The sequence below is a fragment of the Primulina huaijiensis genome, chromosome 4, assembly GCF_012295235.1.
Source record: "Primulina huaijiensis isolate GDHJ02 chromosome 4, ASM1229523v2, whole genome shotgun sequence".
In the NCBI taxonomy this organism is placed as follows: Eukaryota; Viridiplantae; Streptophyta; class Magnoliopsida; order Lamiales; family Gesneriaceae; genus Primulina; species Primulina huaijiensis.
Window position 1 is genome coordinate 19,246,192 of NC_133309.1, and position 12,569 is coordinate 19,258,760.

A 12,569-nucleotide genomic window follows, 5' to 3' on the forward strand; every position below is an offset into this window, starting at 1 on the left:
CGTCTACTGATCTTGAAGAAATTCAAGATATTCAGAATAATATGCACAAAATACTTACTGCCGTTTCCCAGATTCAGCGAACTCAACTCGCTTATACTCTGAAACTGGAACATGCAGAGGTATTCAATTCAGAGAAACTGAAGACAGTCCATGCTATTGTGACCTCTCTTTCCTTTGCAATAGAAGATATCAGGAAGAATAGAAGCATAGCTGAAAGTCTCTCCGTAACCCAAGATGCAATCAGAAATAGAGTTGACTTTGTGGAGACATCTGTTTCCAGAAAGATAGACTTGATGTAAACAACTGTGCTGAATGCAGTCTCAGACGTAGCCACTTCTGTTAAAGTTCTATCAACCGATGTTAAGAGGTTATCTATCAGAATGGAGGGGTTTGACAAAAAGGGGAACAGACCTAAGCTACAATAAATCAGTTGATGGATTTATTTGTACAGATTATTTCATTCTTTCATTCATTGTACGAATCTGTACACGACAGTTATTATTTTATCTACAACAGATTTGAAGGACGCCTATAAGCTTAATTGATCAGTTATTATTTGCTTAGTTTTGTCAAACACCAAAATGAAGAAAATTGTTGGAAACTTAATTTCGGCTGTTTGACAAACCATTTATCTATTGGACTAACTGATCAAGTATTCGAATTATACAGCTTGCCTAACTGAATTATCGCGTGAGTTATCAATGGCAACCGAATCCAGCTGAATTGAACTTTCGAAGTTAACCGACTGATCACTTGGATACTGATCAGTTGAACCTAACTGGATTCCTAAAAACAGCTGACTGATCAGTTGATTCACTCAGCACAAGCTTATCAGCTACTATTTATCAGCTGATCGCTCAGCCATACACGTCATCAAATGAAAAGGACGTTCAACCGACATCAATACAAGCAGACTGCAACTCGTAGTGGAACACCGCATTTCAGAGTCTACAGTGTACGATTGTCAGGAGAATATCGACGTGGCAAACAACGGATATAATATTCAAATATTATATAAAGTTATCGTTGGAAGGGAAGCCTATAAATAGACGAAGAGAGCAGCTGAAGAAACAAGGATACAAGAACAACTATTTTACTCAAGCTGTTACTCTGCTGAAATCGAAATCTCACACTTACTAAGTTCTATCTGTAGCATTCAAGGCTACCGTCTTGAGCTTGTTAGCACACAATAATCCCTGTTATATTGTTAAGTTGTGCTAAGATCAGTCACGAACTGAAATAGCCTGTTGTAACTAAGAGTTTCAGTTTTAGCATTGATAAGACCAAACTGAAGTGGGTCGGTACAAACATTGTATTCTATCAAAGTCTTTTAGTAGAAATCCTATCTTCGTGATAGAAGGGGTGACGTAGGAGTTATTCCATTCTCCGAACATCCAGAAACAAATCGCGCGCATTTCATTTCAGTTACCTTTTATTTCAGTTATTCTATCTTTCAGTCAGTTTATTTCCGCAACTGTTTTTCAGTTAAACTGATTGTCATCGACTAACGAGATACCGAGTATCAGTTTGTCATTGAACTGAACTCAACTTGCGAAAACGAACATAATCTGTGAGTGTTTATTCAACCCCCTCTTCTAAACACTTTTCACATCTTAACCGATTCTTTCACTAATTATGGTTAGAATTTAGAATTTTTAGGACTCTTAAGATTGTCAATTTTAAAAGTTAGAGGGCTTAATTTGTAATTAAAACTTTGATTAATTAACCTAAATACCTAGTAAATAATATTTTTATTATATAAGAAGAGTCCTACCCTAACTCACACTCATTCTCACGCCTCTCACATAGCACACACACAACACACACTAACACATTCACCTCTGTGCGGCTGGTTGCGTAGGCTAGATCAGGGCTCGTGGCTAGGGTCTAGGCGGGGTCTTAGGGTCCCGAGGTAAGTCTGGTATGCGTTGGTTAGGGTATAGTTTTTTGGCAAAGCTGCTAGAGCCGAAACTTTTGGCTACACATGTAGGGGAGGTCGCGCTTAGGGCTACGCAAGACTTGTGTAGTTTAGGGGCTGTGAGTATGTCATGGGCTGGAACGGGTCGAACCAAGGTCTTAAGTGGTGTCTAAGGCCTAAGTCTAGGGCTTAGTTTGGACTTGGTTCGAGATGAAATCTATAGGAAGTCGTGCGGAACGCATAGGTGCCATAGTGTCGCTCTTTGGGGCAGCTTGTGTCTTTATGGTTCGTTGTGCCTGGTTAGAGGTTCAGGGATGGTTTAGGGCCTTGGGCAGTAGGTTGGGATGTGTTTTACGTGTGGATCGAGTCCCGAGTAGAATAGTACGTCCTAAGTGGTTTTATTTAATTCGGGAGTCGTACGTGTCCGAATGAATTTTAGGGCTGTTTTGGGTATAAATTTTAGTATGCTATCGCAACATGTCCGAGGACGATCCAATGAGGTTGACGATATTTGTAAGTATGTATGACGTGAAAAATAATTATTTTTGAAGTATGTGATTTGTCTTGTGGCCAATTATGTTACGGGTTTGGAAGCTGGAGAACGTGTTCGGGGGACCTCTCCAACCTCTTCAGAAGATTTATTTTATGTTAGGAAGTGGACATTCAGTCCAAAGGCTGTGGTGATCTATGCCGGCCCAATAATTTGGTTAGTTTGATCAAATGATTTATGTTATGGGTCAGTTGCATTGAATATAACTCTACACAAAATGATTTACGATTACGATCAATATGACGAGCATGAAAATGTGATTTTATGAAAATATTTATGCGGGAAAGTCGCGTTGTACATATTTATGCTTATATTATGTTATGTACGAGCTATGTTAAATTTGCATGAATTTTTATTACGTATTACTTGTTATTCACGGTTTATGCATGCTGAGTCATTAGACTCACTAGACTTAATCGATACAGATGATGTTGTTGAGAAGACGGGAGGTGGTTACCAGTGAGCAGGCCCGGGCCAGTGGCAGTGCAAACCCGAGGATCTTGTAGTTTACGATATTTATTATGCACATTTTAAAACTATTTACTCTAAACTTTATTGCACTGGTTTTGGTGACTAGTAAGTTGAGACTTTTTGTAGTATGTTAGTTTTTTAAACTATGGTGGATGTTTTTAACTTGATTTTTATGGTTGTGGTTTTCGAACGTCGAAGCTTTAATATTAGTTTTATTTTAGTATGAGTGATGATCGTTATTTTATTTTATGAGTTATGTTTATAATAAATTATATAATAAGAAAATTTTAAATTTTTTTGCAAATATTAAAATAGTAGTATTTTAAGTAATGGGTCGTCACACTATAAATCATGTCGACATATCACACCAGATAACTACTCGTATTAATATTTCATAATTCACTATCTATAAAAATACAAAGTTGTTAAAACTATTTTCCATCGGGATCTTAACAAGCCACTAGGGTCCGCCTAGTCAAAAAAATTCCTTAGGGCATCCACAGTAAGAAGGATATTTCCTTCAAATATTTTTGGACCCCATAATCCACATCATCAATCAAATATTTCTCTACTCAAATATCTCATATTTCACAATCAAATATCACACCAACCAAATATTTATGAGTCTCACTGTCACTTTAATTAATATTTTATTTTCATTTAAATAAAATCATTTCACCACTTTAATTACTTTCATCTATTATTTAGTATTATATTTTTATTTAAATATAAAACTAGAAAGTTTATAACGATTATTTTTGAATAATTAATTTGTAAAAAAATAAATATTAATAAAATTAAAAATTTTATAACGAACTATATAAAACTAATTTACCACAAAACAATATTTATAATATTAATAATAAAAAATTACAAACCATAAAACAACATTTATAATAATAATAATTGAAAATTAGTAATTCACGAAGATACTAAAAAAAGACATGAAAACAGAAATTACAAAACAATTGGTTTGCTCGACCCAAAACAAAACAATTGGTCAACCATTTGGTAGACCATAAAACCATTTGTTGGTCGACCACCATAAAATATGGTCGACCAACAAATGGTAGACCATATTTTATGGTCTACCATTTGGTCGACCAACATTATGGTCTACCATTTGTTGGTCGACCAACGTTTTGATTTAGTCGACACAAATTTGGTCGACCTCGGATTCCATTTAGTTGTCCACTGCAGGTTTCTGACGCGCGAGTGCAATGCACGTATGCGTCTCAAGTCAGCGTGAAACTCAAGCTGGCTTGAAGAAATTAAAAAAAAAAATGGCAATACCCGGTTACAAATTTGTATCCGGGTATTGTAGTGGCACACAAATCAATGGTGTGCAGTGGTGAATATTTAGATGGAGAGGATATTTGGATTACTTGTCTTGTAGAATATCTACCAATGCTCTTATAAAGACACGCACTGCCACCAATTCCAACACCGGGCAACACCAAATATTGTCTCTTTTCCAATCAGCATGTACAGCAGCAGTAGCAGCAAATTGGACTTTCTGTGGCCGGACAAGGGCCCGGCAGCCGGCGAAGTCCACCTGCCAGAAAGTCCCAGAGATGCCATGGAGTTCCTCTCAAGATCCTGGAGCACCTCGGCTTTTCAAGTTTACAAAGCACTGTCCCCTCCCAATCCGCCATTGACGTTTCACAAGATTTCCATCGATAAAAACAGTTCCAACAACAATGTTAGTGCACACGGCAACAGCGTGATACCGGAAAATATCGCCGGAGAAGAACAAGAATCCGGCGTCAAGCTCTCCGGGAACACCTTTTCTTTTGCTTCGTCAGCTACTTCTCAGCTCATACTCGACCGCATTATGTCCCGATCTGTAAGCTTTCCGAGATTCGTTGCATGCGTTATATCTAAAGAAATAAAATAATATACCACGTGAATATTTTCTTGTAAAACTTGTTGCATGACATTGTCGTTTGTATAATAATCTGAATTTATTTTAGAACTTTGTCCAAAATTTCTCGTAAATTATTTTAATTTCCCAAAAAATCTTTGAAAAAGTAGGAAATATCACCATTGACATCGGGCAGGCTTTCTCATAGCAGCGGACCATTGAACGGTTGTCTTCCGGAGGAAACTGATCAGAGCCCTCCAATCTCTCCATCCGACGAGTACGAAGATGTAGTTAAGGTACCTTATATATTCTCTATTTTCTTTAAATGGAATTATGATACCATTCTTTTTTATCTTCTTTTTCTATATTTTCAAGAATTTCTCAATATTGATAGAATATTGATTCGTTTTATTATTTTTCCAAAAATATTTAGTTAGTTTAGTTTTTGTGTTTTTTACCACAAAATCCTTGTTTTAATCGAACAGAAGTTACAAGGGGTCAATAATCAGAAATGAGTCTATTTTTTTTAAATCCATAAATATATATGGTTAACACAATTTTTTTTGTGATACAGTCTCATGTGTCAATTTTGCGAGACAAGTCTTTTATGTGGGTCAGCCATGAAAATTATTACTTTTTATTCCAAAAATATTATTTTTTATTGTAATATAGGCATGATTGATCCGTCTCACGAATCCATCTCACAAAAGATCTACTCATCAACCGTTGGTTCTTTCAAAATCTAGTTTATTAATAAGTGACAGGTCTTTACTTTCTAGTTTTTTTCCCATACAAATTCTGCACAACCAACTTTTTTTACTGATCACGCACTTTGTTTTTTGTTTAATATAAAATATTATCATTAGATATCCAAATTAACATTTAAGTAAAAATTCGCTAGCACTATTATTGTTTTATAATAATTAATAAAAAATATAAGATAAAGTATTTTGATATTTTATTTTTGGGTGTATGTGAGAGTGACAGATACTATATTCTTGATTTACTACAACACAAGTTAGTAGTGATATATGATTAGTGTGTGTTGATTGGGGTCCAGGAATTGTTTCAGCTTTCACAACGTATATTGCAAAAAAAGTGAGCAAACATAAGTCTACTTTTGTCACTTTCGATGTTAAATTTTGGTTATTTACATTTAAATGTTTTAGCTTTGAGACCGAGGGCCTGGTCCAACGATCTCACCGGAATTTCCTATGTATTGATTCAAGTTCGAGTCTTTCCTACTTCCTATATTAAGATATCAAAAAAAAAATGTTTTAGTTTTGACCTCCCCTCTCTCACCTTTTGACTTCAACTTGTAAAAATTTTCACATGCAAACTAATTCACATAACAATTTTTGTATCAGTTATTCCACATAGACTTTGAAAATTAAAATACACTAAAAAAAGAAAAAAGATCGATATTACGCATACATATATGTATCGAATATCAAAGAGCTTCGTAACACCTGGTCGACTGAATAATAGGCAAAATATTTATTAATTTTTCTAAATTTTTTTTTTAAGGCATTGGCAGAGATTTACATTTCCATGCTATTTAGATGTAAACTGACTCTGTTTTAACCAATTTCATCTTAGTTTCAGTATCCCACTCAACAATTACTACACCATCCTCTAAATATAGCATAGCCATCTGCAGGACACTTAAATTCTTACTGTTCAAAAAGTTTCTTCATTTGTACACTTTACTTGAAGTTTGATTTTATCGTCCTTATATTTCAGTTTGAATCATAACGACTATAAATAACTTGAATTCAAACCCGCCCGAAGTTTTATGAATGAAGATATAGTTGAAAAACTTTAATACCATGACTCGAACTCAACCCGTCATACGGACTGATCATACCCGTGATATACATAAAATTGGGTCCTTGGAGTTCTTTTTTTTCACTTGAGATCTAAATATTTTGATGATAGCTAGTGTGACGTTCGTTGGTTTAAAGGGTAATTTGTTTAGTATTTACCTTAACATAGTGATGGTTACAGCATTGCTCCTTAGCTTACAAATAGAGAAATGTTCTCTGAAAAACACAACATAACTTTAGCTTGCTGAGAATGGGGAAAACAATGAATTTTTGCGAGTCCCTAGTGAATTTTGCCGAACTTATTATTTAAATTGGAATACATTTCCGTTGGAATTCACCAAATTTCTAATGTGACTTGAATGTGGAAAAAAAAATAAAAAATTTGTCATATAATCATTCAATTTAGTTCCTGACTGGCGAATATCATGTCTCTTAGTACTTACGTGCCAACACCACGCTACAAGCCTTGTTCACGAGCAACCGCAGCGGCTACAACGGTGGTGGTGGAGGTGTCGGTGGCGTTGGAACCCCAGGTGGCAAGACAGTCGGAAGGTGGTTGAAGGAGAGGAGGGACAAGAAGAAAGAAGAGACTCGAACCCGAAATGCCCAGCTCCATGCTGCTGTAGCTGTAACCGGAGTGGCAGCGGCTGTTGCTGCGACAGCTGCTGCGGCTGCGGCTGCGTCTTCTGAGGAAAAGGATGAGCTGATGGCGAAGACGGATATGGTGGTGGCTTCAGCCGCCACTCTGGTGGCTGCACAGTATATGGAGGCTGCTGAGAACGTTGCAGCTGATTGCGATCTCCTCATGTCCGCAATTAGCTCAGCTGTTAATGTCCGATCACATGGCGATATATCAACCCTCACTGCAGCCGCAGCCGCAGGTAAATAGTTTGAAAAAAAATCAAGGTTTCAGATGCCCAAATGGAAAGGTCAAACTTCTCGAGCAAGTTTTCTAAAATTCAAATTCCATGCTCTGGATTTACAGCTCTGCGAGGTGTAGCGACATTGAAAGCGAAGGCACTGAAAGAAGTATGGAATGTTGCATCAGCTATCCCAATAGAAAAAGGGATCAGTTTAGGCACAGGGGCCAACAGCAGCAGCAGCAACAGCAACAATTCTGGAAGCTACTGTGAGGAACTGGTACCTGAAGAGAATTTTCTGGCTGCTTGTAATCAAGAACTGCTCGCTCGAGGTAGCGAGCTTCTCAAAAGAACTCGTACAGGTATTGACATCTCGCTCAATTTTTTGGATGAAAATAGCAAAACTATAAAAAGGACCTCCTAGAAAGTAAGAAACTAATGCGTAGTAAACATGATGCTGCAGGTGAACTTCATTGGAAGATTGTCTCAGTTTACATCCATCGAAGTGGAAATGTAAGTTAACCCCAGGCTCAATTTTTCATAAAGGTGTGTAGTTTTGTCAGTCTTTGTAAATTTAATTAATGTCCTACAGGCGATTCTGAAGATGAAGAGCAAATATGCAGGAAAGACCATCACCAAGAAAAAAAAGAGTAAGTTTCTGCTCGCATAATGATATAAAATTATTACTCGTGCTAACCTAAACAGTTTTTTATTACTCCATACAATTCACAACAACGCAGATGTGGTTTTAGAGGTCTGTAAAGAAATACCAGCGTGGCCAGGGAGGCATTTGTTTGAGGATGGAGAGCAGAGACGATATTTTGGACTAAGGACAGAAGGGCGCGGCATTGTAGAATTCGAATGCAAGAGATTACGAGATGTGGACTCAAGGTGTCTCCCGGCTTCTGTCAATTGTGTCTGAAAGGAAAAGAAGGAATCAAAAAATAGCTACATGAGTGACAAAAAAACTTGTATGATATAGGATGTATGATATAAGAAAAAGAACTATGGTTTGTATCTCTATTATCCTACCTGGATTATGCTTTGACTTGTTTGCCTTTCCTTGTATTGATATTTTGACCCTTTTGCATCCCTTGAGTGATGAACAACTTTGTGGAAATGGAAATCACTTGTTGGATCTCGGTTTTCTCGTGCCCAAAATGCAGCGGAAGTTTTAAAAATTTTATTTTATTTTGACAATCAAAATATATTTTGGACACTCGTATGGTTTTAATAAATAAACATACATAAGATGTTTAGTAATATACCTTTAGTGAATAATTTCACTTGGCTCCAACTACTCCGAAATTAGCGCACGTAGCTCTGGTTGTAATTCCCTAGGAACTTTCTTCAAGAACTCCTAATCTGGTCCACGACTAGGATATTTATTCCTCTTCAAAATTGCACTAGTAATTTTTGAAGATATTTTGCGTTGAGATAAAACACTAAAAATCGGCACAACTCTCAAACTTGGAATGGTCAAATTTTTCTTGTTATTTTTCGAGAGCTCCATGGAAGAGCCGAAAGTTTCGTCCTTTTTTTCTCTTGGTTTTTCGGATGCAATCCTGTTGATGAGAATCCAATTCTCCACCGAATGCATGCCCCCATCTCAGGGATAAGAAAATCCTTATTTTAATACTAATAATTCATACCATACATGATATTAACAATTGCTGACGCATGTGGAATACGTGTCATCATCTCTATCTATTCATCAGTTTTGGGACACATAGTTTTAGATAGAGTAACACCATGAAGTATTTTTATTGCATACCAATCTCGATTTCCAAAAATCTTTCTCAAATTCATTCCATTAGAATAATAAAAATATTCGAATTACATTTCTAACCTTTCTTTTTACTTAATTAATCCAATTAATTAAGATAACTAAAGATTCTAAATTCATGCCATATTAAATACAATCTCGAATATTAATACATATATTTTGAGAATATCATGCATTATTATTATTTTGTTTTGTGTGTAAGTTTTTAAAATTATGGTATCATGAATATTTTCATATTGCATAAATCAATACCATATTTTATAAAACTTTAATGGGTTATATTTTAACTCAATTAAAATATAATTTAATTATTAAAGCTCATTTAAACTTTAATAAATTAGCATGGTGGGCTTATACTCTTACAAGCTCATGATCCATTCTCTCATTATATTAATATCATCATAATCCCGATCGACGATCCAACATCATCGATGTGAAAATTTCAACTTATTTGTTATTATGATGCGCACTTTAATTTCGAGATCACCAATGTCTAAATAAGGTAGATGCACTCCGTTTTACTATCTTTAGCGGTCAAGCTCTCAAAATTTCTATAAGCTTTTATAAATTTTATTTATAAGCATATCGATTGATCATATCAAATTTATTTCTTATAAATTCAACTCATTGAATTTATTATCTCAATGTTTTCTATAAATTCAACTCCTTGAATTTATTATCTCAACGGGAACAAGATAATCCAGTACTTGTGTGACCCTCAATGGTTCAGGGATACAGCTAGCCGCGGGTTCACAACTCTTTGTGATTCAAGACATAATCATGTATTCGGGCTTATCATAGTTAGCCCCAATATTCTTTTCATCAACATCTTGATCAAGAATGCCAAAACTCATTTCTGATTTCACCCATCGGATCATGGTAAGAGCGTCTAGTAGCATCGCCCCATGATCCCCTAGGTATCACTAATAGTGCCTGCAAGAACCAGTCGATTATAATTAGCGTACAGTACGGTCCCTTCATCTCATATATGCCGATCGAATCTACAACCATTGGTTCATCGAGGGTTTCATATCAATTCGATAACTATGTGACACATATAATAGTAGCATCGCATGTACTATTAGAGAACTCCTTCTCCAACGTACATCTCATACTCTGGCCAGAGATTCCAAACACTATTATTTCATCAGATCACATAGGATATCCACACCCGCAGGTGAGCGGTGAATCCACGACTACAATGCACTGGCTCTTATATGTGTCGCAACTGTACCCAATCTCGCTACCTAATGACTCTCCTGGAGCCGGTAAACGAGTCAAAGCACAAATCTAGTATATAGAGCCTCAGTGTTGTCTCGGGTCGTACGGACTATTGGTGTACAATCATAACCACGGACTTATCCTCTCGATGAATGATAACCACTTGGAAGGTCAGAGGGAGGGTTGTTCGGTATAATAATCATATGACTACCCATCTGCATGTTTGTACATCTCTATGCCCTTACCAAGATACGCGTTACACAACATCACAGATGCTAGTCTTGAGCCCAAGCGACCTTTATCCATGTTTTAGGCGGATGAATCGACTAGGATGGAATTTAGAATATGCAGTGTTTACAAATAAGTTTCAACATCGAATTACGATTCATTTGTATTAAAGCATAATCAAGGACTTTATCTATCCTGATCGCATGAGTATACAGATAAAGTGAAACAAAACCATTAAAAGTTAAATTATATTAAAATAAAGATTGTTTATTACAACTTGAGTCAATAAATTCCCTAGCCAACCGTTGGCTTGTAGGGCATCTACTCTAACAATCTCTCACTTGCCTTAGAGCCAACTACCCGTAACTTTAATCTCATTGCTTCGCGATGCTTCTCAAACAATGGTCTTGGCAAGGGCTTTGTAAGTGGATCAGCAACATTATCTGCAAAGGGGACTCTTTTGACTGATTTATCTCATCTTCCCACAATCTCCTGGATGATGTGAAACTTACTCAGTATATGTTTGGATCTTTGATGAGACCTTGGTTCTTTTGCTTGCGCAACGGCACCAGTGTTGTCGCAGTACACCGGGACCGGATCAACTCCATTAGGAATGACGCCCAACTCTTGGCGAAATTCCTCATCCAAACTGCCTCTTTGGCTGCAGCTGATGCAACAATGTATTTAGCTTCAGTGGTGGAATCCGCAACGGTGTCTTGCTTGGAACTATTCAAAGAGACAGCCGCATCATTTAGCATGAATACAAAACCAGAGGTCGATTTCGAATCATCTACGTCACATTGGAAGCTAGAATCAGTGTAGCCTTCCAATTTCAATTCTCCAACCCCACAGACCATGAACAAGTTCTTAGTCCTTCTTAAGTACTTAATAATATCTTTCACGGCCTTCCAATACATTGGACCAGGGTTTGCCTGATATCTGCTTGTAATACTCAGAGCGTAAGCAACATCAGGATGTGTCTATATCATATCATACATGATATTACCCATTGCTGACGCATATGGAATACGTGTCATCATCTCTATCTATTCATCAGTTTTGGGACGCATAGTTTTAGATAGAGTAACAACATGACTGTAGAACCCGTTAAATAAGACTACGTATAAGCCATGCATAATTTCTAGTATTTTAAATTAAAAATGATTTCTTTATTATTTAAGGCATTTTAAAGTTGTATGGTCATGATTATTTATTTTAAATCGCATAAGTTTAGTTTTATCTTTTCAGTTAAATAAGTGAGGCCGGATTGGAGTTGGAGCATTAAGATAAAATTTAATGATAAGAAAATATTCCTCGAATTTATTCATGATAAATGATAATTTATTTTAATGTAAAAGAATGTTTAAGAATTTAATTAATTAATTAGAGTTAAGTAGTAAAAAAATTCTTCTATGTCCAATAATTTAATTAAAAGCTTAAATTAAAATATGTGACCAATTGAGATAAATTAATCTAGAATTATTTTATTTAAGAAATTGTAACTTAACATGTTAGTAAATTTAAATTAAAAATTAGCCATGCATGCAAGATAATCACTATCCTAAATTAATTATTTAATTCACTAAAATACTTAATGCGTAGATAAAACTTTAAAGATTTAAAATACAATATTTAAGCAATATTCTCCCCGCATTTGAATAGCAATTTTCGGCTACCCCACTTCAAAGGATTTAAAGATAGTTGACAACTCACCATCTTGATTCATTTCCTTAATCTTTTTCTTGGTATGATAATCCCTTCTTTTTAATCACCAAAATTATTAAATAAGCAATATTTCTACCACATTTTGAAAGATAAAATCGGCCACCACACTTGGAGGATTTG

General features: G+C 35.8%; 1 pseudogene; it reads left to right on the forward strand.

Moving 5' to 3' along the window:
• The first annotated feature begins 4,400 nt into the window (after positions 1–4,400).
• On the forward strand, positions 4,401–8,474 carry LOC140975340 (VAN3-binding protein-like; annotated as a pseudogene).
• Positions 8,475–12,569: the final 4,095 nt, after the last annotated feature.